The sequence below is a fragment of the Chrysoperla carnea genome, chromosome 1 (assembly GCF_905475395.1).
Source record: "Chrysoperla carnea chromosome 1, inChrCarn1.1, whole genome shotgun sequence".
In the NCBI taxonomy this organism is placed as follows: domain Eukaryota; kingdom Metazoa; phylum Arthropoda; class Insecta; order Neuroptera; family Chrysopidae; genus Chrysoperla; species Chrysoperla carnea.
The window spans coordinates 135,866,388-135,880,202 of record NC_058337.1 but is presented as its reverse complement, the minus strand read 5'-3'; positions in this window follow the sequence as shown (position 1 = coordinate 135,880,202).

Sequence of the window (13,815 nt, the reverse complement as noted above, 5' to 3'; positions counted from 1 at the left end):
TTCCATTCTTATTTCTCGTGGTAGATCGTTGTTAATAAAAATTTTTGTTCCTTTCAGCATCCTGCGATTTTTACATATATCTTGCTTCATCTTAAAAGTTGTAAACTTTACTTTGATAGGAGCTTTTGGATCTTTTCCTAATCGAAAAACTTCATCAATATCTGTTTTGTTAATATTTACATTCAATTGGTCTTGGAAAAGAGTAATAACTTCTTCTTCCAGTGCCGTTTCATTTTTATTCTGCTTATCATGGCCAATAATGATTATGTTATTTTTGTTCATTTCCACTTGCATTTTAACAATTGTTCTATTTTGTTCCGCCAGCAAATTTTCTAATTCCTCATTCTTTTCTCTTATATATTTATTTTCATCTTTTATTTCTTTTAGCTGCGACATTATTTTGTTTTCAAATGTTTCCATTTTGCTGATTAGAGCGTCTATTTTACTTTCTAAATTACTCATTTTAATTATTTTATTTAAATCAAAAGTTGTTTAATAATAATTATTCTTATTAGTTGTTTAATTATCAGAACTTTTATGTTGTGTATTAAATATTTTATGGCTTATATTATTTTAAACTAGCAGAAATAAAATTTTTGCAGGAGGTGCCTAGCTTCGAACCCTTGTATGTAAAATTAATGATCATCAGATTGGCGTATGCCTCTACCAATTGCGCCACGGACTGGTTGTATAACGTACACAATTTTTAATACTATTCAAACAGCTATATATTATTTTATAATAATTATGTTTTTGCTGTGCTGTTAAATTTTTAATATTTTGTTCTTAAAAAAACTTTCAAGAATATACTTTAGTACTGTTTTTAAAAAAAAAAAAAAAACTATGTTCCTTAATTAAAACACAATTATTTATAATTAATTATGATTAAAGTGTTTGAAATAGGTAAACTTCTGCTCCTTTTTTAAATTAATTTAGCTTTTTGTTTAGTTTTTAAATTTAAATGTAAGTTCCATACAAATTTTCACGTCATCACCAGTTAAGCATAACCTCGTATATTAAATTGTTAATTTATTCGGAAAAATACACTATATAAACTGTTTTCAGGAGTAGTATTCACTATTATATAACTCAAAACACGTTTTCAGTTAAATTTTCACAAGGAACAGTATTAAAATTTTTATTAATCTCCAAATTCAAGCCTTTTTTTACAGAGCAATAAATTACACGTCTATACTGTAACACGTCAACTTCACTCCTTATAAGTAAAAACAAAAAAAATATAACCTATAAAAACCAAGATTTTTAACTAGTGTTTCATTTTAATTAAATTGCTGTTTTATTTTAATTGTTTCTATTAAATTATAAAACTTTCTCTGTTACTGCCCGGCGCTCATACAGCAGCGAAGGAAATGCCTTGGTCCGGCCATAGCCGAACCAGAAGAAATTAGGAAACTCAGCGCTAGACAAATCCTGGGTTTCAGTACATCAGTTGGTTATAATAGCCACTGAAAAGCGTAGCGGGGATAGAAGGGTCTATTTGGCTAGGTGCTGTGAACCATTGCTTCGAGGCCCGATGCTCGAGCATGGCCCGCTAACCTCCATACCCATACCCCCATACCCATTAAATTATAAAATATGTGACGTCACAACAAGGAGAGAAGGCTTCAAAAAAGTGACCATCTGTGACAAGGTTTAGGGAGAATTTAAAAATCGTAAAATTGGTGTGACGTAATTTATGGATGGCCCCTTAGGAGATCTTTTGTTTTGCGACCAGTTTGATTTGTTGTATATCCTTGAATGGTTTGATATTTACATTTGGTGGTAGGACCTTTTTCGAAATATTACTTCCAAATTATAAAAATAGTTTATTATTATAAAACGACACAAGTGCAAGAATCGTAAAATCTGATGTCTTCTCTAGTTTCTCAAAGTTATATAAAATAATATATTTTATGCAAGTTAGTGGAGTTTATCTAGTTGAGACAATCATAACCACATTCGCGTCAAAAGAGTAAATTCTAAAAACATCATAATACATATAAAATGATAATATCATCATAATATTTATAATACCTTGCACATGATAAACACAGATAAACAACTTTACTTATTGTACCTATTCAGACATCATGTGTATTATTTTCTTGCACATACGCTGATCTTTATCCTCAGGGTGTTTCCATATGTGACTGACACTACGTTTGATCCAAAATGCGTTTTATTTTGCGTCATATTATGATTGCTAGTATGTTAACAGTTTCAGTTTTAGTATGGTTTTATGGTTGATTCTACATTAATTACGTAGTAACAAGTGAAAACAAACAATTGACTGAATTAATTGTTGAAATACCATACATAGTCAGTGTTGATTTCTTTATCACATAACACATACATACATGTGACACATATATAACTGATATTCAAGTATGGTACATACTATAAAATGTCCGCCTAATTGGCGGCCTCACGGGTAAACAGTGATGTTTATTTTTTGATAAGGAACATTTTTTACATTTAAACTTTTGTTCTATCTCTAACGGTTTACAAGATGGATCCTACGGACCCAAGACCCAATTGACCTATGATGCTCATTTACGAACTCGATCTCACTTTTTACGTCCTGAGTACGCTGAAAAAATTTCAGCTCGATATATTTTTTCGTTTTTGAGTTATCGTGTCCACAGACAGATGGACGGACGGACAACCGGAAATGGACTAATTAGGTGATTCTATGAACACCTATAGCAAAATTTTGTGCGTGACATCAATATTTTTAAGCGTTACAAACTTGGGACTAAACTTAGTATACCTTGCATATTACATATATGCATGGTATAAAAACTTGGGACTAAACTTAGTATACCTTGCATATTACATATATGCATGGTATAAAAATAGTACTGATAAAACTTTATGATATATGATTTCAATGCAAATGTGAATGACACTACAAAAGGAAGTCGCATTCGAGAGTGTTTTTAAATTTCGAATATCTCTCTCTATACAGGATTTATGATTTTCAATTGTGTCCGAGGCCAAATTACATAAAACAAAATTATTGGAAAATGGTATAATAAAGAACTTTAGTATTTTAGAAGTGATTGATACTAACAAAACGTGACAGACACTATCGTCACTTGGATTGCAAAAAAGTTGTATTTTGAGTTGTATTTTAAAAGAAATCTGTACTACTAAGTGTACTAATATGCAATTTTTCATATTAGTCAATCGGAAAAAATGATTTTTGCACTTGTTAATCAATTATTTAATTTGACTAACTATTTTAAGTTTATAGTTTAGTTCAAAATTTTCCAGGTATAGTTTAGTTCAAAATTTTCCAGGCTCTCAGCAAGAGAGCCTGGACAATTAGACGTAGAGGAAGATACAATATTTTGAGGGGGTCGTACAATGTCCCCTCAAATTTCTTTTATAAGAGAATGGTCAAAACAAAATTACCTCTGACTGGGATTGGGTTAATCTCGACTTGGATTGCGTTAAACGTCAAAGACGTTCGTCCCTTATTTCATTTAAAGCTTGAATCCTCGCTTGGGAACAATTGTTTAGAATACTTTATTGATCCCTCGATGTCTTCTAATATGCTTGGGAAAGTTTCATATCATATCGTTGTCAGATGATTTAAAAGTTTCTACTTCTTCACTGAGATTAATTCAAACACCATTTGAAATTTTGAATTTCAGAAAGATTACACTTGCACCATTAATTTTTCAACGTGTTACAAACTAGTATAATAATAATGAATTCAAACTATGTTTGTGATTTAGTGGGTCAAATGAACAATAAATAATACATTTAATATCGTTAATAAATCATCTTGCTTTGTTCTAAACTTACTTATATGTTATGAAAAACATTAATTGTTTTAGAATTTTCTATTAAAATTTGAATTACTAATTAAAGTAAGTCGAGACAGTGCAGAGTTTATAATCAACAAATGACAAGTTTTAAAGTATGCACAGAAGTCTAGACTATAAGTCTGTATATAATTTAAAAGCCTTTCATGAACATATCAGGCTTAAGGAGGCTATATAAGCGGGGAGCCCGTAAAACTGCACTTACACAGATTTCGAAATTTCGCATATGAATCAATGCTATTTAACGATAGAGTACAATATGGACTACCTGAGTTAGGGTTTATCCTGACAGAAATATATTTTATAAATTTGTATATTTTTTATGGGGTTTTTTTAATAATGGAGTTTAACCTCCGTTTCTCTGACATATACGCCTATAAAAGAGGCCACCCACATCATTATTTGTTAATCTTTATTTATTTAATTACAAACATATTTACAATTACATTTTGATGTGGGTGGAGTCGGTTACTTCGTTTTTATCCAAGCAACGACAATGTGATCAATTCTGTATTCCCATTAATTATAAATTGTTCACACTGCCGCTGCCTGGATTCGAACTCGCAACCTAAGTCTAAATGGCCAAACAGACAAAGGCAAACGCCTTAGACCGCTCGGCCATTTAGGCTCTTAGTAAAAGTATTAACGAATAATAATTAGGTAAGAGTAATTTTTAATTTTGTGTTTGATTTTGTGATTTAGAGGAAAAATACTAGTCCAAATTACAAAAGTTCGTTGATTTTTCAAAAAAATATGTTACAATCTTGATAAATTTTGTGGATTTCTGCAAATATGCTTTAACTCCTTTATTATTGTTAAAAGCGACAAAGTTTTGGAGAATGGTTGAACCTTTTATTTGTAAATTTAAATATAAATTGCCTTTCTATTGTATCACAAACTCCAGATTGTATTTGAAGATTTTTAAAATAATTTTTATAAAGAAAAGAATGCAGATCAAAGCCAAATGTTTTTTTTTCTGAATTAAAATCAATAACACCGTACAAAAAATCATAACTGTTTAAATTGCTTAAGCTCTTTGATTATGTATATAGTTCAACAAGCCCCAGATAAATTTGCTAAATTGATGCAATTTATGATTTGTATCTACAATGTAAACTTGTTTGATTCTTGTGTAAACATATATTCCTAAAAACTTATTTACTTTTTACTTATATACAGAATATAAAAAAAAAAAATAATATCTGCTGTCTGCCCGGAAGCCTAAATAAACATTTAAACAAATATTTCTACTTTTTAGTTCTTATGTACAATATTTACTGAACACTGAATACAAAACAAAGTCTACTATCGATTATTATATTTTGTACAGGAAGTTTTAATACCGGGTGATTCAGAATTGAATAAAAAAGTGTGGATAAAAAATTCAAAATTTCAATTCATGTTTTTTTAACTACCAAATTTTTATTAAATTGAGATTTATTGCATAATCCAATACAAATATCCCTTCAAATTTTTGGAAAAATAATTTTGCTTTAGAATATCTAACATCATCGTAGTTATTCGATTGAAGTTATCAAGAACACTCTTTGTTTTACACGTAAAACATACCAAAGATTAGATCGATTTTCATCAGAATAATAAAAAAAAAAAAAACAACAATTTAATTAACTCCGAATATGTACTTGCGAGTTTATGAACTGAAGATATATTAAGAAAATCGCGACAGATATTAAATAAGAAAACCTAACGAAGTAAAAATAAGAAAATACGTTAAACTGTTTACAATTTTGGTTACTATACTTTCTTATCTCTCAAATTTTTTAGGTTAAATATAACAAATATGCCGTCAATCCTATGGGCTCGGTTGGTTAAAGCGGAATTGGTTACCGTACGTGGTATGCGAGGATTATCAGCGCTCTGTTTGTCCAGTGGCCTAACTGTATTCTTAGTGGACAGCCAATATAACCTAAGCTAACAAATATGCTTCTTTTCTAAAAAAAATTAAGCGTGAGAATTATAAATGAAATATCAATTGGTATTTTCATTTGTTGGTAATCAGTAAATATTTTGAAAATGATAATTTATTTGAAATATCGACATTATTTATTTACAAACCTCTTGTATGATCGTCCACTTAGGTGATTTCTTAGATAGTTACACCATTGAAGATGATTTGTGTTTTTCAAAACTGTTTCAGAAGTGCTCTTAAAAAAAATCATATTTAGATTATAAAAATTGAATTCCACCAAAAAATTAACCTCAAAGTATATCCTAAAAAGAACCTCGTAGCAAGAATTGAGAAAAAGGTGGAAAAAAGAACTAAATCCGTACAATTAGATAGGGCAATGGCTTTCTGTGAAACTTTTTCAGATCATTCTGATCAAAAGCTCTTGTGACCACAAAAATTTTGAATTGTAGTTTCTGAGCTAAAGGTGATCAAAGCTACACATATAGTATAGTTATAGTATATGACTACCGTCTTAATAATGATACATCGTACAACACACCAAAGAACATTTTGGGGGCGGTTTGAAAACTTTACATTCATCAAACATTCAGAAAGAGAAAATACAAGTTTCAAATGATTTTATGTTCCAGAATGGGATTTTAAAATACTTCAAAAAGCAGAATTTTTGGTGGAAACCATGGGAAGCAAGAATCATGAAGACACAAACCAAGATTTGGTTTTAGTAGAAGCATTTTGGATTATTAAACACGCTTTTATACTAAATTTTAGACAACTTTTAGATTCAATTTAAAAGAGAAATTTTTTTCTAAAATCTATAAAAACAAAATTTATAAATGACATAATATAAAAAAATAATTATTTGAAATTTTTAATTTACATTATGAAACTTGAAATTATGTTTCATAAATTGTTATTCTCATGAATAAAAATCGTGACTTCGCTAATTTTCTTTATAAATCTATGATAATTTTGTTTGTTGTATGTAATTTCTGAACAAACAGATTAAATATTCCATAACTAATTTATTAAGTGTCAACTTTTACAAATATAATATATAAATAAAAAACTTACAGAATTAAACTTTTTAATTCGATAAAATAAGGTATCGTTACGAGTAAAGCAAACAAATAAGCTACCATTGCTCCGTAACCGTTATTAAAGTTACCAAAACAAATTTATACAACAAAATATTTCTGTAAATAAATCATAAAAATATAACAACTCGTAAAGTTTAGTTGAAAGATATTCTTTTAAAAAATTTATTAGTTAAAAATATATCAATAATAATAAATAATAAATATAATAATAAAATTTGTCAAATCTATTGTTCATTTTAGAAAATAAATCAAAAAAATTATTTTTTATAATAGTATGGTTGGTTCGTATGTATTGGATGTGTGTGTATATTGTATGTGTGGCTTTATTTATTGTATGGATTGGAAAAAATAAATAAATCATACGAGTTCTATTTGAAAAAAAATTACTATGAATAATAAATTTTCTGTACTGGGTGTTTCATAGGGAAAATTTTTATTGATTTATTTTTGAAATAAGTAAAATCAATTTAAAACAAATGAAGTTTTTAAAACTATTACCGTTTTATTATTAAGGTGAATGTAAACCTACAGTTTTGTAAAAAAAAATTGGTTTATTGCACGGTTAATACATATAAACCAAATACATGCTTTGTAGTCAAGTAATGAGTTATTTTTAGCTATACAATACCACGCAATTGCAAAAAAACAAAACATATGGAGTGTAAGTGATGATTATAAATTTGATAATATAGATATCGCTCTTCAATCATCAATACTCCAACTATAGTCGTCTCTATTCATCAAATGATGGATCTTCGATGAACTAACTCATAATTGAATTAAAATTTTGTTCTTATATCAAGCTGCTTATTATAAACTACAAGATTGTTTAAATATTTAAGATAGTTTTTTAATCACATTCACTATATTTTTTGATACAGAAATATCCGAGTGAAAAGGATAACCTATATGATTCATCATTTTTTCAGCCAACTTTGAACGATAAAATAACAATAAAAAGCCCGCTGACTTAGGAATTTTTTGTGATTTTTGGAAACTTTCTTGATCAAAAAATGTATTTATAAAGTTTTATTGAAATCTCTAGAAATCTCTAGTATTATTCAATCTCCTTAAAGAATTGTTTCGATAACATAATACCGAACTTACATAATTTTCTCAAGGAAAACATTCAAGTATTTCTTATTTCGCTTAATTTCTTTCCTCTATCAATTTTCAAGTGAACGCTCTGTATTTAAAGTATGAGTGAAAAAAATATTAGATAACGTATTATTAAAATCAATCATGTGAAAATTTTTTTTTTTTATTTGGGTTAATATACTTTTAAGTTTGTGCAATGATATGAATTTTTACCAAAAAAATCAATAAATAGGTGCAAATTTCCAGAAGAATTCTAGATTATATGAGTATCTAAAAAATATCATTAGTAAAAATATCAATTATTATAAGAGATACCGCCTATTCAATTACCAGATATTGTCCTGCGTATTATCTTTTTTACTATAAATGATTTTGAACATAACAAAAGTCATTATACAATAGTTATGTGGTTTTCTGTTATATAAACTAAACCGGAAATTGAAAGGAAATAGTAAAGAAGATAATTTATGAAAATTTAAACCACAATAACTATTCTTATCTTATCTTACATGGGAATTTTATTTAAAACTAGCTGCAATGCCAAGAAAGTGGTATGTTTTTGAAAAAAGGCATGTTTGGAAATGGCATGTTTTTGAAAACGTTCTAATTTAATCGTTAGAATATTGACTTATGGCTTTAAGGTATTATTCCGTTATTGGAAATTTAAGAACAATTTTGGATTATATCTCAAAAGCCACACATCCAATCATTAAATGGGTCAAAATTATCTTATACAAAATTATATTTATTGATATCGAAGGCAAACAAAATTTCTCGATTTTTTGCAATTTTCCTAAGGGGTACCCCTTAGAAAAAATCGAAAAATCGGGAAAAAAATTCTGTTTCCGATTTCGATAAAACTCTGTATATATAAGGTAATTTTGATCCAAAAAATACGAAAATCGGGTTTATGTATCGATTGGATCCATAGTTTCTGAGCAAATCGCTCTTCGTGTCCAATTTTGGATTATATCTCAAAAGCCACGGATCCAATCATTAAATAACAATTTTTCTCGATTTTTTGCAATTTATTTAAGGGGTATCCCTTAGAAAAAATCGAAAAATCGGGAAAAAAATTATTGTTTCCGATTTCGATAAAACTCTGTAAATAAGGTAATTTTGACCCAAAATATACAAAAATCGGGTTTGTATACCGATTGGATGCATAAATTACATAAAATGTATTTTATTTCATAATCAACACTGTCTTTACATGGTATGTCAACAATTAACTCAGTCAATTGTTTGTTTTCACTTGTTAATATTTATTGAACAGTTTAGCTTCAGAAACTAAATTTAACGTACCTATCTACAATCCTAAATTAATTTTGAGTTTCTAAAAATACATATTCTTAAAAACAATTTAAAATAATGAAGCATTAAACAAACAATTTCTTATTTTTCTCATTTTTTTTAAATCAATTTTTTATGGTTAGTTATTATATTTTCTCCAATAATAGATTTAAAAAAAAAGTAATAATAATCAAAGATTTAATAAATGTAAATTAGTAGGTTATGAGAGCATCACATACAAATCAATTCTTTTTAATACATCTAATAAACAAATTAAAATATTTTGTGAATCATATTTTTGATAGTAAATTAAAATATTTATAATAATAATAATATTATAGTATTAATATAATAGAGAAGATAATTACGTAATTAATCCAAAAATAGTCAACATGATATCAAGGTTAGAATGTAGATTTTATTATTTTTATTTATTTAAAGGTTAATAATTTAATTTACAGATTTAAGTGGGTGAATTTCTTATTTATTTCTTCAAGACAAATTATGATGCAGTTTCAAAAAATTATATAGATGGTAAGAAAAAAGTTACCTTTCATTCTTTTTACGAAAAAAAAAACCATTTAACAAAAAGAAAACCGACTTCAAGAGAAAAATTTTTCCAAAACAAATTAAAGTGCACTAAAAAGTACAAAATAACGATAATAAAATGTAATTAAAATTATTGTTATTTTTGGAGTCGGTGTCAGCCAAGCTAATGTAGCAAACTGTTCTGTCAGAGTTGTTTCCTTGGCTGACACCGACTCCAAAAATAACAATAATTTTAACTACATTATATTATCGTTCTTTTTTACTTTTTAGTGCATTTTAATTTGTTTTGGAAAATTTTTTCTTTTGAAGTCGGTTTTCTTTATGTTAAAAGTTTTTTTTATTTTGTGATTTTTAGTGAACCTGAAGTGCATTAACTAATTTATCACTAAAAAGAGAATCATCGAAATCGGCTGGCGTGATATTAAGTTATTCATCCTCTTGTCGTGCATACAAAATGCAAATTTAAGACTTTTACGATTTTCTCATGGATACCGTTAACAGAACTCGACCAAAATGAAAAGGGACCACACGGGAAGCACTAGCTTCAAATAGATAAAGAATTATCAAAATCGGTTCACCCAGTCAAAAGTTCTGAGATAACAAACATTAAAAAAAAAATACAGTCAAAAATATATGTAAATTTAGTGTAGGAAAACCTGCTTAAAAAATTTCGTGAAAAAAAAACTGACAAGCTTTATACTTACTAACTGTATTTCAAAAAAGTGATGTAAACATACCTGAAACAAAGAAAATCCAAATTAAAATTAAGCAAAAATTTTCAATATAGGTTTATACACTATCCTGCATTAAGTAATTCAATAAAAAAAAACTTAACAAAAAGAAAACCGACTTCAAAAGAAAATCTTTTCCAAAATAAATTGCACTAAAAAGTAAAAAAAAAAACGTAATATAATGTAGTTAAAATTATTGTTATTTTAAAAGTCGATGTCAGCCCTAGGAAACAACTCTGACAGAACAGTTTGCTACATTAGCTTGGTTGACACCGACTGCAAAAATAACAATAATTTTAACTACATTATATTACGTTATTTTTTTACTTTTTAGTGCATATTAATTTATTTTGGAAAAGATTTTCTTTTGAAGTCGGTTTTCTTTTTGTTAAAGGTTTTTTTTTATTTTGTTCTTTTTAGTGAATTTGAAGTACACTAACTAATTTATCACTAAAAAAAGAATCATCGAAATCGGTTGGCTTGATATTGAGTTATTCGTCCTTTTGTCGTGCATAATTAATGCAAATTTAAGACTTTTATGATTTTCTCATGAATGCAGTTGTCAGAACTTGAACAAAATGGGACCACACGGGAAGCACTAGCTTTCAAACAGATAAAGAATCATCAAAATCGGTTCACCCAATCGAAAGTTATGAGGTAACAAAAAAAAAAAAAAAAAATACAATTGAATTGATAACCTCCTCCGTTTTTGTTTGAAGTCGGTTAAAAATATTTGAATTTTTATTAAATTTTCCCTGTTCCTTCCTAGTTTCAAAAAATACAAAAATGTGTTAATTTGAGGTTACGATGAACAACTTAAATATTGCTCGATTTCTTACAGGCAAATGTAGCTATCCTTAGAAAGGATATGGATAATTCCATATTTTCTTCGTAAAAGTTAAGTAAGTTTTCAAAAAAATATCATTATTTATGTTAATAAGAACGTAATAATTCAAATGATTTTAAATTATATTCGTGACTTTTTGATTGGTATTTATTGTACTCAAGAATAGCATTTAAGTACATTTTTATATCTTTAAGTTCTGAAGTTCCTTATCTTACGTTCTGTAATATTAATTCCTAAAGTTTCTATTAAAATACAATACAAAATAAAGCTATTTTGCAATCCAAAGTGGCGATAGTGTCAGTCACGTTTTGTTCTTTAGTTTCAATCACGTTCTACTTCTCTAATAAATTTGACAGTAAAATACTATAGATTCTTTATTTTACCAATTCCTAATAATTAGTTTTATGTAATTTGGTTGCAGGTACAATTTAAAATCGTAAATACTGCATAGAGGAAAATATTCGAAATTTAAAAACACGAATGTGACTTTCTCTTGCATGTAGTATCAGTCACATTTGAATTTGTAAAATAAATCATGTACCATTTTATGAGCATTTTTTATACTACAGAGGGATTTATATACTATAAATATAGAATTCATCATAAAACTTTATTAAAACTAAAACTGTTAACATACTCGTATTCATAATATGACGCATTTTGAGTCAAATGTAGTGACAGTCATATTTTGAATCATTCATATACATATTATATTATATATATATATATATATATATATATATATATATATATATATATATATATATATATATATATATATATATATATATATATATATATATATATATATATATATATATATATATATATATATATATCTTTATTTGACATAAATCAAAATAAACTACACAAATTGCACAAATTATTAAATCAAAAAGAACTATACATGTTCACTGAAAATTAAACAAAAAATAAGAATAATCATAATTATTACAACCATAAAAAATAAAAAATAAAAACATAATAAAATAAAAAAATTTTAATAAAAATTTATAAAAACATGGGCGGTTTCAATGTATACTCAATTGCACAAAAAATGCATCATATTACATATAATATTATATGTAAAAAGAGCATTTTTTGTGACATTAAGTATATGTAAGCATTTCTTTTATTTCAGATAAACCTTTAGAAAGGCGACTACCGGCTTAATCTTTTCAGGCTCAGAGACGTTTAATATATCTTCCGCAGTGTACATTTTAAACTTATTAATATCCTGCTTTTCTTTTCCTTCTGCCCCCGGACAGTCTTCTATCAAATGCTTCACACTCTCAGCTGCATTACACAAAACGCAAACTCTTACTCCATTAACTTTCACGCTATTCCATCTAAAACCATACATTCGAAAACTAGCAATCACATATCTTTAATTTCTCTCACATATACTTAAATATTTGGCACCTTGAGCGTAGTGGTCTAACATAGCAAACATGCTCAGACTCTCTTTGCTCCTGATATCTTCCAGATTTCCAGTCAGAGAAATCTGGTTTACCACTCGTTTAACAGATGCTTTGTCATCCATTTCAATCACACCATTTAATCCTCTTTCGTTCAATAACTCATTCAGCACACTCATTGTTCTGTCATTTATACATGTTATTTGCAACCTTTTATCAGAGTTAATTATTCTATTGCGATAATTGATAGCTTTTTGAATACAGAGATATTCCACGTTCCTAACTCCAAGCTCTAGATTAACTGCAGAGTTTGGCGTAGATTTAGATACACATAGTAATTCCTTATAGAAATTATGCAGGATCACATTGATTTTTTTAAACTGGTTGTTGTAGTTGTTACAATTTGTGGTCCACACTTCACTTCCATAGGTTAAAATAGGCAATACCAAAGCATTGCACATTTTCACAATCACATTTACTGGAAAATTCTCATATTTGTACACATACCGTCTTATATAAATTAATGTTCTTTTGGCTTTATCTCTCATTCGCTCCACATGTTCATCCCAATTTCCATTCCCAGCTAGCACCACTCCCAGATACTCAAAGTTCCTAACATTCTCAATCATTTGCTCTTTATACATCCATACCTCATTGGCGCCACGCTTCCGTCCATTACTCACAATCATTATCTTTGTTTTTCTCGCATTCACACTCAATTTCCACTTATCGCAATACTCCTCTAACGCTCTTAAACTTCTTCTCATCCCACCAACTGATTTGGAGGTTAGTACCACGTCATCTGCATAAAACAAAATCTTAACTTCATAGCCTTTAATACAAGGAGACGTAGTACTAATGTTCTCCATCCATTCATACAGATCGTTAATATACAGCAAGAAAAGTAGCGCTGATAGATGACATCCCTGCCGTAGACCATTATACGTTTTGGAGCTTGTACTTACGCCCCCCCCCCAACCCCACTGAAGATTTTAATATATCTATTAATTGCACAGGTA